The 22,596-nt window shown below is 34.7% G+C and overlaps 1 long non-coding RNA gene across 1 annotated transcript; it reads right to left on the reverse strand.

The window, feature by feature from the left end:
- Positions 1-1,715: 1,715 nt before the first annotated feature.
- Positions 1,716-21,305, reverse strand: LOC118682381 (uncharacterized). Its single transcript, XR_004978172.2, has 3 exons — positions 21,126-21,305; positions 20,703-21,009; positions 1,716-4,513 (listed from the first exon to the last, which is right to left on the reverse strand). It is a non-coding gene; the product is annotated as an uncharacterized lncRNA (long non-coding RNA).
- Positions 21,306-22,596: the final 1,291 nt, after the last annotated feature.

Consider the following 22,596-nt stretch of genomic DNA (forward strand, 5'->3'; position numbering starts at 1 on the left):
ACGAACATAGCATTGACAAGCTTCATATCCAAAACATTAATCAATATGTGTTGAGTCGATCCATAAGAGAAGTTGAGCACCTGTATCTTTTCAAGCACTGTATCTTTTCGACAGCTTTTTCTTCGGATAACAAATAATTCCGAGGTTCTGAAAATCTTTCGTTTCCCTTTTATATACAAAAAGTTAGTGGTTGTTGCGGTTTTCTTAACGAGGCTTCGAAAGAAGTCAAGCTGTCTGCAGTGAGCATCGCAGACAAATGAATGCCTTTTTGGTATATATGGTTTAACAAGATGGTGCAACCATACATCGCGTAAAACGATCACATTTTTTAACGACTCTTGGTAAATGATTCACATGAAAAAGTCTGTTCGACGATATAGTTAGACGACTATATTTGCATACTTTTTCAAAGTGTACGTTAGGTCAACGGTCTATATAAATAAACCAAAGTCCGGATTTTTTGGAAAGATTGTTACAAAAGTAGGCAGACAAGAAGGTGTTCAAAAGGTGCGGTCAAGGCTAAAACAACTCCTCACGTATTGAGAGCTAAACGATGTGTATATAGATACGATGTGTGTATAGATATATATGCTTTTTCAATTTCATTAAGATAAATCATATATTGACTGATATATGCGGTATAAAGTCAACTCAAGTTCGAAAATGTTTGTATTAGGTAAAAAGGGGCTAAGGGAAGTATTGATCCGATTTTACCCATATTTGACATTCGGGCGTAGTAAAAATAGGGGTGGTTGTAGTCCATTCTAACATAGGAATGACAGGACGATGTTACTTACCAAATTTGGTTGAAATTAGTCGATCAGATCCCGAGATATGGGTTTTTATCTAATTATGGGCATGACCACGTCTATTGTCTAGTTTTAATATCGGCTCCTGTAAAGCTTTTTTGTATCGGGTGCGAAATTTAGTTTGTCTGACCCTTTTATTTATGGAGTTATCGCTCTTTTAGTAGTTTTCAACATACATATTTGTTATAAGGGGAGTGGGCCTGGTCATAATCCTATTACAACCATTTTCACTCTTACGACGGGAATGCTAAAAAATACTATAAATACTCTAAGCACGTTGGCTTGACTTTTTTGAAGTGGTTTGGGAGATATGTACATTAAACTTATTACGTGGCGGGGCTCCACCCAATTTTTTAAGATTTTCAAACCACAGTTTTGTACCTTAATTTGGCGTTTAGTTGTAGCACTTTATAAGTTTTCAATGAATGGCGTTTTGTAAGCGTAGCAATAGTCTTATTCCGCCTATCTGCAATACCAACCCTTCTTGGGTGCCGAGGAACATATGTACTAAGATTCATCCAGATATCTAAATTTTTTTCTCAAGTTATCGCTTGCACGGGCAGACAGTCACTTGGGTTTCAACTCGTCTCCCCGTCCTGATTATTTATTATATATTATATTTATCTCGATTAGTTTTAGGTGATACAAACAATCGTTAAGTGAACACAACTACTATACTGTATAGCAACATGTTGCAAGAGATAAGGGTCAAGATATCTCTGTGGACCATCTAATTTTCCGTGGTATTTTTGTTGGTTTTTGTTTCTCTGAGAGATTTGAAGACTTCATCGAATGAACATTGAAATTAGAAAGAAATAGATTTCAATTTAAACCAATAAGTTTAGAAAATTAATACTTCTCAAAGTCTTCAGTGGGTTCTGGTGTCCATTAATAAACAATACTATATACTTTTTAGTCTTGACACATTTATTTCAATGAAGTTGATTATTTACTGTTACTTCATTTATTGTTGTTGGTATTTTACTTATGTGACGCATTCTTGTTATTCAAGATGATACATCTCACCTGACTAATACCGACTTACGAGAAATTGCAATTAAATGTGGGCGTGTTCTTTTGTATTCTGCGACATTCGTTATGTAATGTGTGGCTATTCACACATACATATGTAAGCTCCTCATGTGGCCACACTGCCCAATAAATATAAATAAATTGCATTGACCTGTTACTTTTTTAGTGCTTTTAAATATTTCTTATTCTTCAGTATTTACAAAAGGTGCATTTACTAAAGTCTTCTATATGACTCATTCCATATTCAGTTGATGTCGAATATAAGGATGAGTTATCAAGAGGCCATGTTTGACGCATGTCACTTGGGTGTGTTATATATGATGCAAAAGTCGAAATTTTGTTTAATATTTCCATCTTTCCCTCAGCCATCGTTTACCTTACATTATCTCATAGTTCCGACTTTATGACTCAGTCTTTAAACTAGGGAACTGCAGACCTTTGAACAACATTTGCTCACTTTAAATGTACTGTTCTATGTAAAATGCTATCAATCTTTAGCGGCCTTCCAATATTTGTTTAGTTGGTTCAAATGGTGATCAAAGCTAAAGCTCGGTGCCAGCCGGATCCTTTTGTTATTTATTTAGTGTATTTCCAGAATTTAAAATAGATTTGTTAGAGTTTAGAAAATAAGTGACTATATTGGCGGGAGTTCTGCTTCAGGGAGTGTTATGCTCCAACTGCAGGGAATTTATGGCAGAACTTACGACCTTTAAATAAGTTTCTTGCCAAATATTGTGGTATTTTCCGTCAGTCAAGCCAAATCAAGACCCTTAGTGAGCAGACTATGCAGTCTCACCTGTTAAAATGGTGCATAACTTTACTAAACAAACTTAATAGGGATTCATGACACAGTAATGCCTCCTGTGACTGTATCGTAATAAAGATCCGAAGATTTAACCAAATAGAAAGAGTTCTGAAGTTTCTCTAACTACATGCCCTTTATTCTCAAAAATATTTGTTTTTGGTTTCATTGGCAAAAGCTGACTTGACCGCTTATGGAATTACTAAAGTCATCCCAACAATTCGGGATGTGAACTGATCAAGCGATGTTTTTGAGTTAACCCAACTATAACTCTGAATTTTGATCACTATTTGTGATGAGCCGTATTCATCTCTCTGCTTTAGACTTACTCCTGTAGTAAGCTGAAAAACTCTCTCTTGCGCCCTTGGACCAGCTATTGAAATTTATAAGCAAATCGCCGCGTTTAGATAGTAATTTAGGTTGTAGACATTAAATGAAAGTCCGTTACATTTTTCTGTGCTCTAATCACATTTACTTCTACTTCTTTTTGACTGTCATCAGAGCGCTCAATCAGTTACAAATGCAGCACGCCTTACAGCTCAACTACATTCCGACTTAAGCACAAATATGACGTGTTTATACCTTTTGCCAGTATTTCGCAAAGAGTACTAGATTTTCTATTTCTTATTATTTTGTATACATATAATATTTATATATGTACATATATGTAGTACTTGTATAAGAGAAATATTATCTCATGCAACAATTAAATTTTAATAACTTCACTTGCTATTATAATATTTGAAAATTTCCCACACTTGCTAATCGTGTTTAAACTAAATATAAGTCACGAATTGCATGCGCGCTTTTAAATAGTAAATACTAATTTTTATACAAACATTTTTGAGATGCTTTCATGAAATACGAACGCTTATGTCTTTTTAGTGGCTCTTGACATTTAAGGGGTAATTACTAGCAGCTATGACGTAACATATACTTGTATGAACATATGTATATATACCGAATTAACTTCATCTAAGCATATATTTAGTGATGTAAGAATTCTACTTGCGCTTTCTATGACGTTACATAAATGTGAGTAGAAACCTCGCACGGTCTCGTGACACACCTTTTTTTAGACAATCTTATGCAAAAACTGTATAGACCGCTGACTAAGTGCACACATGCTGACGTACTCAAAACCATAGGTGGAGATGAAAGAGGGATATTGTTTCTTAAGTTTTAGCCGTAATATTTTTTGCTACCAAATGAGTCAATATATAATATTAACATTTGGTTACAAAAATTAAGGGAATTTTGTGTTCAAAAAAGCTTGTTTATACTTTGGAATCTTTACTATAAGATATCTGATTCAATTTAAATTCTGATATTAGTTCTGCATGATATTGAAAATGAAATAAAGAAAGAACTATATTCTTCGATACTGATGGGCTTAGTTCATCGGTAGTAAATGGACAAAAATATTTCGGAAGCACGCCATTCTATGATTCTAAATTTAAAACTCTTCGGATTAGGGATAAGAACACTGCTGCTGCAATAAAATGTAATCGAATTGAGTCTCGAAATTGAAGTAACAGAGAGAATGTTCTGCCTCAAAAGCTCAGAAGTATAAAAAAAACTCGGTGCACTAAAATATCTCACAATATGATCCCTAAGCAAAGAGAAAAATTGTAATGCGAAAGTGATCCGGTCCGGACAACATTTTCAATATTACTGTTTTTGACTGCTTGAGGGAGAATGCGTCACATTAGTATTTGAACTCCTTGATAACGAAAGAAACCACATCTCAGAGATCGTTAAGAAAACAGCACTACAATTCGTGCAAATAAATCCTCTTCTGCGCCAGCACGTCTATCATGAAACTTCAGAATAACTCTGGGCATGACTTTCTTGACTTCTCGTCTTAAGCCTATAAGAAAATGAGAACGAATAATGCGTATAAATTATAGAAGCTTTGGCTATTTTACTATATATTCTATAGTAAATTCAAATGGTAGGAGACTTATCGTATGTATATTTATTGTCACGAGTAAAAAATGTCAGTACTGGATTTGATTACTTAAATGTATTTATAAAACATTAGTAGTTGACCAAATTGACTTCAAAACTACCGCTTTTTGAATGTTGCTATGGGGGAATAATCCTTAGTACTAAACAAGTTGGAATGTACGTCCTCCCTTTAGCATTTAAAACAAAATAAAAACATTGTGGGGTTTTAAGACCCCCAAATACTCACACTGCAAACAGCAGTTCCGCCTATGCAAGTCTGTTCGTGTATATTCGAGCGAGTGTGAGCAATCACACTTTCGATTTTACTGCATAATTTATAAAACCGAAATGACATGCCGTAATGACGGTAAAAGTACAAGTTATACGTGTCAACATATTATATTATATAGAGATGAATAAATACGTATGCGGTTGCAATAATGGCACAGTCAATTGTGACGGCGATGATTGCCAATTAAGTTTGTTGCATTGATCAGTTGCGACGACAATAAACCGACAAAACCTACCGACCGACTAACAATGACTCTGCGTGTCTGACGTGTAAAGTTGGCTGCGTCGTTCAACAGTTATGTGATTTGTGTTATGAGCGGGTGGGAAAATACGCGCAAATATTTTGTGAACACACTGTCTTACCGTAATCCATAGAAAACTACGTAAATATTCGGTTTGAATGCCTTTTGGGTAGAGCTATTATGTGCGAATAAACGAGGGTAGTTTGGTGAGTCTGTGTTGAAAGGTTTTAGATCAAATACAATTTGGGATACAAGAAAAAAATGTTTTGCTTCAAACCAAAGTCGCCTGACACTCCTGACTGTACGAGGGTAGAAAAAATTAAATATCTAGTTCATTTTTTGGGATCGTTTACAACTAGGGCTTTCACCGTAATGTTGCACATGTGATAGTTGATTTAGACAGTAAAATAGTCAGATCCAGATACAAAAATAAGGTTACAACATATGTCCAAATCAATGAGTGGTTACATGTTGAGAGGATAGATCAATTAATAATCTTTATAGTAAATGAAAATGTATACAATAATTTTATAATATATTGAAACATATTTATATGTTATGATCAATATATAACATAATGTCCTATGATCATCTCAGTTGGAGAGACAATCAAATCTCGCGTGCGTGCAATATTCAACATAACCATCCAGCCAAGTCAGTAATTCGAGCAACCATTTATCGATTTTGCATCACGTTTACTCTAGTGGATAAAGCGTACTGAGCGCACCCAAGGCGTTATTTCTGCTGTGTTGAGACGCCATTACATCCTCAAATAGTCACTGTTTGGTGTGCTATGTATGTATGTGCAGAAGGAATCATTGGCTCATATTTCTTCAAAAATGAAGTTGGCCATAATGTTACAGTCAATGGGGAACGCTATAGAGCCATGATTAATGACTTTTACGTGCCTGAATTGAAGGATGTTGATGTGGAGGACGTTTGGTTTTACGGCGCTACATTACATACAGCCAACGAAACCACCAATTTATTAAAGAAAACTGTTGGTGAGCGCATTATCCCGCGCCGAGTGCCTGTGGCGTGGCCTCCAAGATCTAGCGATTTAACACCGCTGAACTATTTTTTGTGGAGATATGTGACGGAACCAATCGTCGGCCACTTTCCCGAAATCATTTTTAAAACAAAATGACAATCCCTTATTTATAATTTATATTTTATAATAAGACTAAGTTCAACGCCATAACATTAAATTATATGAGTTTTATTTCTTCTTGAAAATCACATGTCTAAAAAAACACCCTTTATAATCCATCAGAAGTGTAAGCTGTAAACGCAAGTCATATTTATGGACATACAATTCATAAATATCGCTATCTTATCAAACTACCCTAGTAATGATGCAGTTGAACAAATAAGCGAAAGAAGAAAAGGTAAGGGAACCGGAAGAAAGCGCATACAATGTGCTTTCTTTTGTGTAACTCAAAGGTTAACGTAATCGCTACTTTTTGAGATGATTAAGTAATTCTTTAAATATTCACTTTGCAACTTACAAATATACAATATTATAAAGTAATATCTGTATATAAAGGTTCAGATGTATGTACTGATTCGCTCATAAGATGTGTATGTTTAAATTAATCATGATTTTAACGTGGACGTATGTACCGCCCAACACAATTGGGTCATGTACTGTGACTGTAATAAACGAGTAAATTATGGGAATACATACTTACGTACATACATACATATGTACTGTTCCAATAAACCCACTTTGCTTTCTATTATTATAATAATGACTTTTAATAATTAAGCGTAATTTCAGCCAGGCTCATTAAAAATTACTCATTGTTTATGAACTGTCTGCTTTCACGTATTGACCACAAGCCTTCAATATTTATCTAACCACTACTTTACTCTAAATAATAATATTTTATTTGTTATGTGTGTGTGTGTGGCTTTTTTGTTCATATAACATTTATTTCGGGGCAGCTTAACCTCACAAATTTTGTTTATTTGTATTTATTTTGAATTTTTTAAATTTTATTTACACTTGAGTCTAGTATAATATGCATTTGAACTGTATCTTATACATCATCTCATATATCATACAAAAATATTTACTCCATATGTTAACCTTTCAGACAGTGAACTTTTCAAAGTGTGCACTTGTCTTCAGATCACTTATTTAAAGAGGTTCTTAACACTCGACAAATAGATATTGAAAGCATCGACATAAAGCTGTCAGTGAGCTCATTCGATATCGTAACAGGCTAGAAGAAGACTTTTGAACTTTGTTGGGCATAAATTAGACTCGCCTCTACTCTAACCCATACCACCACAGTAAAATGTATATATCCATCATTAGCATGATCCTGGTTGAATGCCTCTTAAGGAAGAATCTTTTATAACACGCCCGTTTTTATACTCCGAACAAGATATATAAAGCTTGTCTCGAAGTTTGTAATACCCAGAAGGAAGCTTTGGATACCCTGTAAAGTATATATGTATAAAAGTGATCAGCTTGATGATCAGAGTCGATTAAGCCATGTCCGTGTGTCTCTCTAAATATACGGGAACTAGTCTTTATCTAGATACCGATCTAAAATTTTGCACACGTCCTCTTCTCCCTCGAACTGCCGGTATTGGATTACTATAGGATCAAGATACTACGACTACTACAAGTGGGTCACTTATGACAACTTCAAACGAAAACAGTCGTGGTCACATCGCGGTGAGCCATATTGACAGTCAGGATGGTTTTGCTATCTGTTTGGTGGGATTGACAGGGTATCATCTACTCTGTATGCTGGTCTTCAGGGTATAACATTCCTAATTTTACAAATAAAAGCAACTAAGCCACTTGTAAAACAGGTGTTCTTGAAGAATTGACTAATGGAGACCCACATTTATAACCTCAGTCCCGTTGAAACACATTGCACATCTCCAATTAGATATTCCAGAGAAAATATGTACTCTGGTGAAGTGACTTATCTACACAGATAATTTCATCAGCAGTGTTTATTTTAAGGCACTGAAGAGTAGACTTCTTCAACTTTTATGAAAATAATCAAATATCTGATTTTAAACTGAGTGGTTTCTGTTTTCATGAGTTATTTTTCAAATTAAAATAAGTATATTGTTATGAGATCGGGGACATTTTATAGCAGTACATAATAGTTTTATGGCAGCAAGCAATAATATTTATACTGTAAACAAGGTATATTAGGTATGCCACGAGGTGTTTACCGCTCTAATGGTTAAATGCTCTATTACATATATGATATACCGATAACAATTAGGAGTGACACTTATGATTGTTTCTAAATTGAATAATTAGGCGATTTCTTGTTGGACTTGGTCTTTAGATATCTGTTCCTCCCTAACCTTACTAAAATCGTATGTTGACCTTATGGTATAAACATAAAGTTCTTTGCCCTACATTGAACTGCAACTAAGCTCTCAACGTAATTATAATTAGACAAAAAAAAAACTTTAATGGGTGGTCAAGTCAATCTTAGTTCCCCGAGTATTATATAAAAATGTATATAAAAGTCTCTCATATAATAAAAGTGTTACATTATACTCCATATTTAATTTTTGAGTATTCATTGAACTGTCACTGCTGATGTTAAGCTGAGAAATATATAACTTGCATATTTTTATCTTGACACCCATAACTACCTTCAACTGTGTTTGCGGATGTACAGAACAAGGTCTTAAAAGATTTATGTATATTATATTTGCAAGTAAACACGAATACTCTTTTAAGTATAGTGATATCCATATTTCTAAACGAGTATGTGTGTATATATATAATGTTTACATTGTGTTATAATTCAGTTTCTCAAAAGTACGTGTATAGATAAGAGTAATTATAATTTTTTTTAAAACAACATATTTCACATTCTTAGCTTTTTACTTGTCATCACATCATTATCATCATCATCAGCTGCTCTGTTTGTTTGCAGATATATAATATTATATTGTTATAAGAGTAAAAAGGCTCTGACGTTGTTTAGCGAGTACTCGAAATTGTGAATTGATATAATATGAACGAGTGAAGCAACGCATAATACCAAAGTAGTCTTAAAGCAAATATTTGCTCTGTATCAGGTGCACCATAAAAATGCTTCAAGCACGCAGTAACCTAGTTTAAGTAAATTTTGCGGTAAAGCGCTTCTGTTATCAGTTGCCTCAACTTTTTTGTATGTCAAACTCTTTTTTTAGTGCTTAGACTATAAAATAAAAAACGAAAACTTTCAAAAAATTACAATTTTTTCCACAACATTGTCTTCTTTTAGATCGATCCACTTGACCCGACGAGACTCCAACTGGTGTAACCCATCAATATATTTTCTGATGGTCTGCAAAGTAGGCTTCCGCGGCGGCTATAGCCTCCTCATTTGCACAAAATTTCTGCCCGGTGGTGACTTTTTCAGGGTTGCAATTTTTTCTTCGCTAAATGGAGCCATTTTTCTGCAATTCGGTGTAGTTGAGTCATGTGACCATCTTCAGCTAGTCAATTCAAGACCTCCTGAATCATAGTAAATGGAGATTATCATTATTTTGGCCAATCGGACAGTCTTCGAACTCTTCAAAACAGCTTAGTCTTTATAAAGCTAACGAAGTTATGTTAAAATGTACACATTTTATTAAGATTCTGCAAGTACTTCGCTTCCGCTTTAACCGAAGTACCATCCTTTTGGATGGTATGTTTTACCATAGTGGTACAAACTAAATTTCTTACACGAATGCCCGCTTTTCTGCGCATCTGCTTCGATTTCCAACTCCAAGTGTTGGCTGGCGTCGAATTTTGATATGAACCGGTAGCTGTTTGGTTGCAGTCCAGCGATTAGCATTGCTTGTAACACTTAACCAGAACACCTGCATAATCTTACGAATACATCGATTAACACTCGCTGTAATGTTTCACGTCTCGCTGTCATACAAGACAACAGATTCGTAGGCATTCCTGGACGACTGGAGGAGATTAGAAACCTTCCTGCAATAGGTCCATCTTGGAATCCTTGCCTTTAATTAATGCGCAAGCGATCCCGGGGCAAAGGAAAAGAACCATGACAGAAAAGGGAGAAAAGGTTTTAGTGGCCACTGTCGTAGGATGGCAATCCATATATGGCGGGAAGAATTTTAAACCCTCTTTACGGCCTAAAACTTGTTGATTTTTTGGATTAGCGGTAGGAAGTTCCGGGTAGATGTTTTCCATCTGATGGCAATCATTATCTCAGCCTGATTCGAGAACGAGTTATGAATGACATGTCTTGATATGTGGCTTTATAGCAATGAGTGAGAGCAATTTTTCATAAGAACCGTCATCATCGCATGTTCTACCGACTTTGAAATACAATGCCAATTGCTCTGTTATTTCAGTTAAAAATAAATTGTATAGGGAATGGTCAGAAAACCCAAATGTCAATTACTGTTTTACCATGTTTAGTCCTCTTTAACTTCGTCAGGGTTTCACTATTTACCATAAACATTGGTTCGTGTCTCTAAACGAAGTAGTCTCTAAACGTGATAGCGCTGGTTTTTTTTTTTCAATTTTCAACGACTCATTCACATTGAACCGTCTGGAACGCTGTGTAAGGCTAAAGTTGACTAATGATGAAAGATCTCAATATATTTCTCAAATTCATTCTTTTTCTCGTTGTCTGAGAGAGATATACGTACAAATCTTTTATGGGAAAAGTTTAACGAAGCATTTGCTGTAATTCTGTTGAAAATTTTCATTCATTAAAAGCAAGCGGCATGAAATTTGATATATAACATATGTAACATTATGTACAATATATATTAATTAACTGTATATACATGTATATTTACGATATGTCTGAGGTAGCAGCACAATATATAATATAATAAAACTGGAAATAATTAGTTTAGTCTACTTCGAACCGCATGAAAATAATTTAGATTCGAAATTATGCAATCACATGTTTCTTAAATTAGATTTAACTTTTGATCTTATCGTCTGACATTTATTCGGAAATTAATTACTTGTCTCGATTATTGATGGTTTTCTCAACAGTTTATTATTCAATGGAGTTTTTGCTTGACAATTTCATAGTGTTTTTGTACAGAATTTCGAAATAGATTTAATTGCATAAGTAAAATAAATTGGTCGACTAAAATATAAAGGGGTATAGTACGCAAATTTAATAGCATTTATTGTGAATAAAATTTTGGGTATATGGGCATCCTGACTAAGTCTAAAGTAAAAACCCGATACTGTCGGTTAAATTGTTGGCATATAAATCACACCAGAAGAAAAAATGTTTCCCCATGCCAGTGAGCATAAAATATCTGTTTAGTATTATTTAAATTCCAAATATGGGAATTTTACTGATGTACGTACCGGTTACCCCAAGAATGCACCATATTTTTATACTCTCGTTGCTACAGAGTATAATAGTTTTGTCCAACGGTTGTTCGTATCACCTAAAACTAATCGAGTTAGATATAGAGTTATGTATATATAAATATTCAGGATGAAGAGACGAGTTGAAATCCGGGTGACTGTCGTCCGTCCGTCCGCCCGTGCAAGCTGTAACTTGAGTAAAAATTGAGATAACTTTATGAAACTTGGTAAACATGTTTCTTGGTACCGTAAGACGGTTGATATTGCAGATGGGCCTAATCGGACCACTGCCACGCATACAAAACGCCATTTATAAAAAACAAATAAATTGCCATAACTAAGCTCCGCATTAATACTATGTTCGCACCGACACAAAATTCGTGTTTTCACAGACAAAAGATTTTCACGCGAAAACTTGTGTTTTCATCCATACAAAATCTGTCAACCCCTTGAAACTTACATTCCACTCATTATAATCGGTGCCTGCTCTAGTTTAATCGATATTATTAGAAGACATATTTTGCCAGCCCTAAATGTCAGTTGACAATTTGTTTACATTCCATAATTGGCCCAAACGTACCCTACAAGAAACTGCTGATGGGTTCACCAATACACTCACATTTGATATGTAAGTACTGTTGATTTACATTTGCATTTTTAAATTCAGAACTATCCACTGATTGGAAAAAGACGTACGCAGAGCTATTGAGAGGAGGAGATGGCATCAAGTGAAAATTTATTTTTATATTTCATATTTTATTATATTTTTTGTTGCATTCCTTTTTTATTTAAGTATCTTATTATAATTAATTTTGATTAAAAGTTTGAAATTTATTAAAGAAATAAAAATTATATTATCTACTGCGCAAAAGAATTTTTCACTTCTGATAGCGTTTCAGTCATAACTGACAATTTTCAGCTATGACGGTCAGCAATGACTCAGGAAAAGAAATGAGAGTGAGTAGTATAGATATATAGTAAATCAATTCCGAATACCCATGTGTTAAAGAGAGATGCAAACACACATACATACGTTTGTTTACATCAGTTTTTGCATAAGGCTCTTAAGAAAATGATAGAAACTTTGTTCTGCGCGCTAACAAAATTTTTTCAGCTATGACTGTCATATTACCCATCAGATGACCGTCACTGTTCTTGTAGGGTACATAACAAATGTAAACAAATAGATGTGTGAGCTGCCAATGAAAACTCATCGAAAACACACATTGTCGGTCAGAAAGACTTTGGTTCCACAATCCACAAATTGTGTTTTCAAGAGGATTTCAATTCGGTGCGAACATAGTATAAGATACAAGACTGTTATTTGGTACACAGGATCACATTAAGAAAGGGAATCTGTAGTTAAAATTTTTTTTTAAGTGAGGGTGGTCCCGCCTAAACTGCTAAAGCTATAATAACAAAATTCACTGGAAGCAAATGCTTTTAGCACCTTTACCTACAGTATGAAAATGGGTGAAATCGAGTGACATTATCTAAATTAAACCAAAACTGTTCAATGTACTGAATATGTGGACCCCAGTGCCTATAGTTGACCTTTTCCCGAAAATATCGGTCAACATAGAACAAAGCGGCAAGATCCACAAAGAAATCTAAAATGAGTATACTATTTGACTTTGCGAGAGTATAAAATGTTCGGTTACATCCGAACTTAGCCCTTCCTTACTTGTTTTTGTGGAATTTGTTTGAAGAGACTTGTACATTTACCGACTTAATAAAATTTATTTTAAATACCGACTCGTCGTTTTGAGAAAAAGGCGTTTAAAGTCTTGGGAGACAATTGCAATAAATTTAAAGATTCTTACAAATGTGCTCATATTGACGGATCAACTTCACATTTTCGGAGCATGTTTTAAAATATATGTACATATAAAGGGTGTCTTAAAATCAACGCAAGTTTGGAATTAAATAGAAAACACAGTTTTTAGTCTTTCGATTGTAATTTTTTTATTGAATCAAAAATTATAGTAGTTAAAGTAGTAAAGGATATGGTTATTTATGGAAAAACACATCGGGCAAATGGCCTCTACGGTTTTCCATACACATACGCACTCGTTTGTCAATATTTTCCATGATTATTCTGCATTAATGTGGCTGAACTTCATTGACGCAACGTTGAATCTTCTCCTTTAAAGCTTCCAGCCCAAACAGCGACAGATTGTGCATTTGTTTTTCTATATTCACATGTGAGTTTTCAAAACCCCAAAAGCGGCATTTTTGGCAATTAACAAACCCGTCAAGGTGAAACGGTGGTTTATCGCTTAGGATGATTTTGTAGATATAAAATTTTCCAACTGCGGCCTTCAAGCTTTCATTATTTTTGAAATATTGCTCAATAATGAAGACACGTTGTTCAATCATGTAAGGCTACATTTTCACTATGCCTAAACTGTCAACTATCGATTTGCTTGTTTTTTAGGGCTATCAATACTTTACTACATAAATGGCGGCAAATTTAAATATTAATTTCTTAAATTTATTTTAATTAAATTTCCACGATCTTTAAACGAATTTCCAGTATAGGCCTTTGAATGGCAGCTTTCCAAAGTTGTTGAACATAAATGTCAAACACATGTGTCTCAACTGAGGAACTGATTTCAGAACTATCTCTCTAAAAAATCTTAAATGTCTAAAAACATTATTTTTAGATATCAATTGAGGTACTTTTTCAATAGCTTTTTTTTTTGACAGATCAAGCGTGAGTAGTGTTAAGCTGTCATTTTTTTTGTTTAGTATCGTTTGGCATTTCATCATGAAAAGACTTACGCCTGAACAACGTTTACAAATCGTTCAACTTGTTACGAATATTCACGTTCTGTAAAGAATGTGATTCACGCGCTTAGCTCGAAATTTCCGCATTTGGGACGAAGAGAAATCTGAAGAGATTCAAGAGCTGCAATTTCATCCAGAAAAAACCACGGTTTGATGTAGTTTGCGCCATGATAACTGACTATTTGTTGCCTGAAATTGAAGCTCGTGATCTCGGAGACTTTTGGTTTCAACAAAACGGCGCGGAGATAATTTTAAGTTTTGGGCCGGTCGATTGGCCACCAAGATCGTGTGATACACACCGTCAAACTTTTTCCTGTGGCGATGGGGATGTAAAGTCTAAAATCTATCCAGTTACCAGTCGAAATGCACGAACGAGTCATCAAAGCCGCGGCCAATATTTGAAAGAGATAATCTTCAAAAATTAAATGCCAATGAATGTTTTTTCGAATGCTAATAAACATTAAATAAATTATTTAGTCTTTAGTAAATTTGAATTTTCTGTGTTTTTTCTTTAAAAAAGTAGGGAGTCTCAAAATGGATCATCCTTTGTAATAGATGTGAATACAAGCTTATACTTTTCCGTCTACTCTTACTACTATACCGTTAGGGCAATAAAGGGTCTAGACGCAAACAAATCATCTCTCAGACAAAAGGTCCTAAGCATTGAAAAAATGGAAAAGACTAGGTTATCTTTATCCTTTAAAGACTATAGTGCGTGAACCCCAATAGATCGGTTTTTAGCATTTAAACTCAACAAGCTCCATAAATTACACTTACGACTAAACCATTTTTTGTAATTCAAATATATTGCTGACATTAGAAATATTCTCGTTAGTTCTATCAGCCGTACGGACACTCTCTTGAACTATGTTTACACGAGGACTCTCTTTGTCGTCCAAACCAGTTTTTTAGGCGAGGGGACGACGAGAAAAGGCGAAGGGAGCGTACCACTCGTGCTCGGGTGACTCGCTTTATGTTCTTGTTTGTAACAGTTCACTGCTACGCAATTCGGCATTCTATTTCATTTTAAAATTCATTTAATAGTTGCGCGCTCGGTTTCAAATAAATATAATCGGAAAATTGAATTTTATTATTTTTTTGTATGTAATATGCAAATATTTATGTACATATCTATAATATTTATAATATAAATGTTTTAGAAAAGGATGAATATGGATACACAAATTAGCTTAGCAGAAATATTTTTATGCACTGCGTACATGAAACGTATAAGAATTTGAGAATGTAATATGAAAGAAAATTGTCCGACTCAAGTTGTCGGACTAATATCGTGTGAACGCGACACCAAACGAGAATTTGCCGATAATGAGCAACAAAAAAGTCCTCATCTGAACGCAGTTTTGTAGAACACTTCATACATATAGCTTATATAAAAAAGGGAGGAGCCAAACAAATGTAACACACTATCAACGAAACAAACATTTTATAATATTCTGAATATTCTGAAGCTTTAGTCTCAACTTCGGTGCGATGAAATGGCTAGAAGAACAGCTGTCAGCTATTTTTTAGGTTTTTTTCTTTGAGTAATCACTAAAATAGTTTCAATTTTCAATATTGCAAACCAGTTGCAACTGGATTGGTGGGTATCAGCTATTCCATAACATCAATGAACCGAGTGACTTTCTGTATCACTCGATCAACATTTTGTTCGTGCTTTTTAGAATCAAGTTCGAACACGTCGTGTGTTATACGATTTTATAGAAATTTGATTTGATAACAACTTATCAGTTACAAATAGAGATGCCTTAAGTGCATATTGTATATAAATTATATACATATGGCTGAGTACACTTGTACTTGGAGAAATTGGCTTGATAGGGCTTGTTTAAAAGGTCATTGACGTTCTTTCCATGAATAAGTATGGAAATGCACCGAAATCCCTTTTTATTGCGTCTTAACCAACAACAAAAATGGGGCCCACATACATATATACATATAGTGGCGAGCAGAATTGAGTGCATGTTTACAAAACCGACTTACGTCACCCATAAAAACATAACCACACAAACACATCCAAAATTTTGTTTGTTTTATTTTTGTTATTAATTTCGTAACAAATTCTAGTAAAGAAACAATCACTTATGAGAAAAATTCGAAGAGTTTGGAAAAAAAACGAAAGAAACTCGCATAAACTCAATTTTGCACGTGTTATGACTTCCAAGTATTTTCGCCCTCTTTCTTCTCTTCTCAGCATAAATCAGCCAGATTCACCGTTATATTTGTTCTTATGCTAATTTTGAAGGTCTTAGTGCATTTTAAAATGTGTTTCAGGCGAAGCAAAGCAGTTTTTGTGAATTGGTTTCGAATTAGAAATAATTTGTCGATATTTTGAAAAACAAAAGTTCAAAAGAGGCAAAATCTGACTCCTAAACCGCAAGTCGCAGGTCGCAAAAAATTATTGAAAGACGCAGATGCTCGACTAATGATGTCCGAAATAAGACAAAACAAGCTACTGACACCAAAGGGTGCTTCTCTGGTCATTAACATAAAACTTAGTGAATGGACTGCTAGAAGAGCGCTGCGAGACAGCGGATATATTTCAAGTGTGAAAAAAACCAAACCTGCATTGTCCGATAAGAATATTAAAGCGCGTTTAAAATTTGCAAGGCAGCAGAAAAATTTAACCATTGATGATTGGAAACGTGTTGTCTGGTCTGATGAGTCCAAATTTAACCGTTTTCAGTCAGACGGAAAGCAATACTGCTGGTGTAGACCCGGAGAACGTATACAAAGACACCATGTAAAACAAACTGTTAAACATGGCGGTGGAAATATTATGGTTTGGAGATGCTTTACATGGTGGCATGTTGGTCCTCTTCATTTAGTAGATAGTATCATGCGAAAAGAGGACTACTATCAAATTCTGCAAACCAATCTTTCCAATTTTATGTAGAAATGTGCTTATCCCGAACAAGAAATTTTTTTTCAACACGATGGTGATCCGAAGCACACAGCAAAACTTGTAAAGGAATGGATTGGAAAACAATATTTTAAATTGATGGAGTGGCCAGCATAAAGTCCCGATCTCAATCCGATTGAAAATCTTTGGTCAATAGTGAGAAGACGGATCGGGCAGTACGAAGCAGCTCCAACAAACATGGCCAACCTTTGGGATCGTGTAACAGCAGAATGGAGTCGAATTACGAAAGATATTATTGAAAACTTGATAAAGAGCATGCCAGACCGCGTAAAAGAAGTCATTTCCAATAAGGGTCTATGGTCAAAATATTAAAATCTATTTAGTTATTGAATTTTTCTTAAACGTGCAAAATTGAGTTTATGCGAGTTTCTTTCGGTTTTTCTTTCAAACGATTAGAATTTTTCTCATTTGATTTTGTTTCTTTACTAGAATTTGTTACGAATTAAATACTAAAAAGAAAACAAAAAAAAAATTGGATTTGCTTGTGTGGTTATGTTTTTAGGGGTGCTGAAAGTCAGTTTTGTAAACATGCACTCAATTCTGCTCGCCACTGTATATACGTTTTTTAAAGCTTATGCACTTATGTAAGTCATACGATGCTAATAACAAATTCACGTAATTACACTGAAATTTTCAAAATAGCTTACGAAGTTTGGCTCTGATGTAAGCCTAATTAAACAAGTAAGGAAGTTCTAAGTTCGGGTGTAACCGAACATTTTATACTCTCGCAACTTGCAATGTTCAAAGCCGGGAAATTACTTCAGGTGTTGGCAAAATTTTATATTAACCCATTTTTGACACAAAACATACTATTATCAAGAGTTTCATTTATTTATTTTATTATTTGAATTTCTACTATATATCTTACACATTGACCGATATTTTCGGTAAAAAGTTAACTATATGCACTGGGGTCCACATATTCAGTACCTAGTGGCTTGAACAGTTTTGGTTCGATTTAGACAAATTTTAGTCACAAGATGGCACACTTTAAACGTATTATTATGCAAATTTTTACACTGATACAATCATTTTTGCTTGATTTGCATAGTGGAAAGAAGGAATGGTGTTATGTGGGAAATAGGCGTGGTTGTAATCCATTTTCATACTATATACCGAATTTGGTTTAAATCGGTTAAGCGGATGCCAAGATATGGGTTTTCACCTGAAAGTGGGCGGTGCCACGCCCACTGACTAATTTTGAACATGGTTCTCATAAAATAATCCCATACCATCGCAGAGATAAAATTTAATGTCTCTGGCGTGTTTAGTCCTTGATTTATCGCGCTTTTAGTAGTTTTTAACAGTGCCGTTATATGGAGAGTGGGCGGGGTTGCCACCCGATTTCACCCATTTCCACACTGTCGATAGAGGTGCTAAAAACATTTGTTTTCCGTGAATTTGTTATTATAGCTTTAGCGGTTTAGGAGATATGCACATTAAACTTATTAGGGGCGAGACCACTTTTTAAAAAAAAATTTAACCTGCAGATGCCCCTTACCTTATTGTTTTTTAGTAATGGCGTTTTGTGGGCGTGGCAGTGGTCCGATTACGCCAACTGCCCAAGAATACATGTGTAACAAGTTTCATAAAGATATCTAAATTTTTACTCAAGTTACAGCTTGCACGGACGTACGGACAGATGGACGGACAGACAGTTACCCGGATATCAACTCGTCTCGATTAGATTTAGCTGATCCAAACAACCGTTAGGTGAACAAAACTATTATACTTTGTAGCAACATGTTGCGAGAGTATAAAAATGAGCTCATTCAAGAATTTTCAAAAATCAATTTTTTTCGCTTAAAAAATCTTAAAAATAAGGAACAACTTCGGCTATAGCGAAACTATAATACCCATCACAAGATTTCTAATAGCAACTATGGTATGTGTATAACTAATACTGAAAATTTAACCATAACGGTTTCCATCCATCGCAAAGCGTTTGTTAGTTCTTTCTAGCCACGTGATTTGATAAAAACCACCTTCAAATCAAATTAGGAAAAATTAAGGAAAACAATTTGTATGAAGATCTTAACCTTGGTTTTGATCGATCAGTTTGCATGGCAGGTATAACTTATAATGTTTTGATAACGACGATTTCAACAAATGTGCAGCTTCTTAAGAAAAAAAATATGTGTGCAAAATTTTAGATCAATATCTCACAAACTGAGGGACTAGTTCGCTAGTCGGCTAAATCGACGCAGCTCGCCAAGTTTATTTGTACTATACTCCTGCACTTTAAAGGGTTTCCGACGTTTCCTGTTGAGAGTATAATAAGGTATAACAAGAGAGTTTCTGTCTTAAACATATTCATAATAACTGTCTTCGATTCGCCAAGTGTTACTCTCCAGCGAATTGAACAAACTATACCAGATGCTCAAACAAACGGGCAGCACTTGTGGTGCGACCCTGCGCTAACATGTCTTCGAACGCATGCGCAATAGTGTTATGATTGCTTCTTAGTAGAGAAATTCTTTTTTTTCGCGTTAAAAACCGTTGCTGTAACCATTTATTTAGGTTTTATATAAATTATTATAATTGATTTTAAGTCTTATGTTTCAAAAATACAAGAAAAAAAAGAAATCTGTCATTTGAGCCATCCACAATGGTAAAACTAGCCTAAAATATGCAAAACAAAAGGGAGCGTAATCGTTGGGTTATTAAAAAAAACTTGGTAGCATAGAATATATAAGTTATACCACTTTAATTAGGTTTAAGCATATACTCTTGCTTCAATTCAATTCGATAACTTTGTTGTTGCTTTCACATGTAAATTTTTTGACAAGAAAGCAGAAGCGAGCAGAAAATCACCAATCGAAGACAGCTAATATCAATATCAGTGGTCGCAATAACTCGTACTTGGAAAAATATTTGTTCGAAAATCTTAGTATAGACCTATGTATAGGCTTAACTTTTATCGTAATTATGAACATAGACTTCCGATCCATTCGTTTATGGCGTCATGAATACACGCCAAACACACTCTTAAAAATGTAGCATGTCGAAAATGATCAAACTGGTTTCGGAACCTCTGATTTTCCTACCAGGAAAGTGTTCAGTACCACATTTGTCTAACTGTAGTACTTTTTGGTAGCAGAATTGCAACATTCTCTCCCATAAAGGAGCCACACATTTGCATAAGAACAAAAGATCATTCTTGCTGAGGACTAATTTTTAGGCTGTATTGACTCAAAAACTTTGAAAATATTATTTTTATTTGAATTGAACGGTTTAAACTTAGTTAGAATATCACTTAACTCGATCAAACAAAATTCAGGGGCACACAGTGTAAAATTAAAAAAAAGTAAACTTTTCCATATTTCGATAGGAAATAATACCATCATGCTAAACTTTTAAGTGGATATATCAAAAAGTTTTTGGGCTACAGCCTTCCAAAGTTTAGCCGTTCAGTTCCCTCAGTTTATCTTTAAACGCATTTTTCTTTGTATATATTTTTCAAATTCAATACGAATACGCTATTTCAAAGCATCAATCGTTTTGGGCTTACTTGCATAGACAAGCGACTTCACATAACGCCACAAAAATAGTCCAGCGGTGTTGAATCACACGATGTTGGAAGCCACGTCACAGGCTCCGGCGAGAAATAATGCGCTCACCAAAAGTTTCCTTCAATAAATTGATTGTTTCGTTGGCTGTATGGAATGTAGCGCCGTATTATTGGAACCAAACGTCCATCAACATTCTCCATTTCAGGCACGTAAAAGTCATTAATCATGGCTCTATAGCGTTTCCCATGAATTGTAACATTATGCACAGCTTAATTTTTGAAGAAAGATGGATACTAATGATTCCCTCTGCACATACAAAGAGCACACCAAACAGTGACAGTGACTGAGGATGCAACGGTGTCTCAACAATGGCTTGTGGATTATTATCACACCAAATTCAACAGTTTTGTTTACTAACGTACCCATTAAATCAAAATTGAGCTTCATCACTGAACAAAATTTTCTTGTGAAAATCGGCAATTTCTTTGGTAATAAATTTTCATTATGAAATGACAAACCAAACAGATCAACTTCGAAAAAAGTTTTGCGTCATGGAAAACTACAAGTCTAAAAAAACACACTCATTTTAGGGAATATTTTGAACCAACTATATAAGACGAAATGTTTAATAGAAATACAGAATAAAATATAAAAAATTAAGGGTTTTATCGGTATATGTATTACTTTTAAAAATTGTCAACAATTGTCAATTTCTAATAATTTTAAGATTACTCACTGATTCATCGAATTTCGAGGAATTGCTTGTGTCATCACACTTCCATAGATGAGAGTTGAGTTTGCCATTTGTGAAATTAATAATTATTGAGTTTTATCTACACAAGTCTTTTCGTTCCGGGATATGCACATGTGTACGTATGTATTTCTAAGCTTAAATTTAGCTGGTTGTGTACTCTCTCACTCTTTTTCTTTTTTGATTGTATAGCTAATGTATATGCCATCTAGCGTTCCTGCCTTCTTCTGTTCGCTTGAGGTTAATGCGCTGTGCAAAGCGATATTTCAAAAGGTGGGCCCAACCAAAACTAAAGCAACAATATAGACAAAAAGAAGTATACAAAAAGAAAATCATACAATATATTAAGAAACAAGAAAAAAGGTTAACTTCGGTTGCGCCGAAGCTATAATACCCTTCACAAAAACAAAGGCCCCTTACAAGAACTTGATTCCGAACGTTCTGATCTGATCTGACCAATTTCTGTGGAGGATAATTTGTTGCCTTAAGCAATAACTCGTGCCTAATTTCGTGAAGATACCTCGTCAAATAAAAAAATGTTCCATGCAACCACTTTACTCCGATCGTTCAGTTAATATGGCAGCTATATGCTATAGTCATCCGATCCATACAATTTCTTCGGAGATTAGATTAATGCTTTAAATAATAATACATGCCAAATTTTGTGAAGATACCTCGTCAAATGAAAGAGTTTTCCATACAAGCACTTCATTCCGATTGTTCAGTTTGTATGGCAGCTATATGCTTTAGTCATCCGATCTGAATAATTTCTTCGGAGATTACATTGTTGCTTTAACTAATAATCCGTGCCAAATTTCGTGAAGATACCTCGTCAAATGAAAGAGTTTCCCACACAAACACTTGATTCCGATTGTTCAGTTTGTATGGCAGCTATATGCTATAGTGATCCGATATCGGCCGTTCCGACAAATGAGCAGCTTCTTGGGGAGAAAAAGAAGTGTTTAAAATTTCAGATCGATATCTCAAAAACTGAGGGACTAGTTCGTGTATATACAGACGGACAGACGGACAGACAGACGGACATGGCTAAATCAACTCAGCTCGTCACGGTGATCATTTATATATATACTTTATATGGTCTCCGACGTTTCCTTCTGGGTGTTACAAACTTCCTGGCAAAA

The sequence above is a fragment of the Bactrocera oleae genome, chromosome 3 (assembly GCF_042242935.1).
Source record: "Bactrocera oleae isolate idBacOlea1 chromosome 3, idBacOlea1, whole genome shotgun sequence".
Taxonomy (NCBI): domain Eukaryota; kingdom Metazoa; phylum Arthropoda; class Insecta; order Diptera; family Tephritidae; genus Bactrocera; species Bactrocera oleae.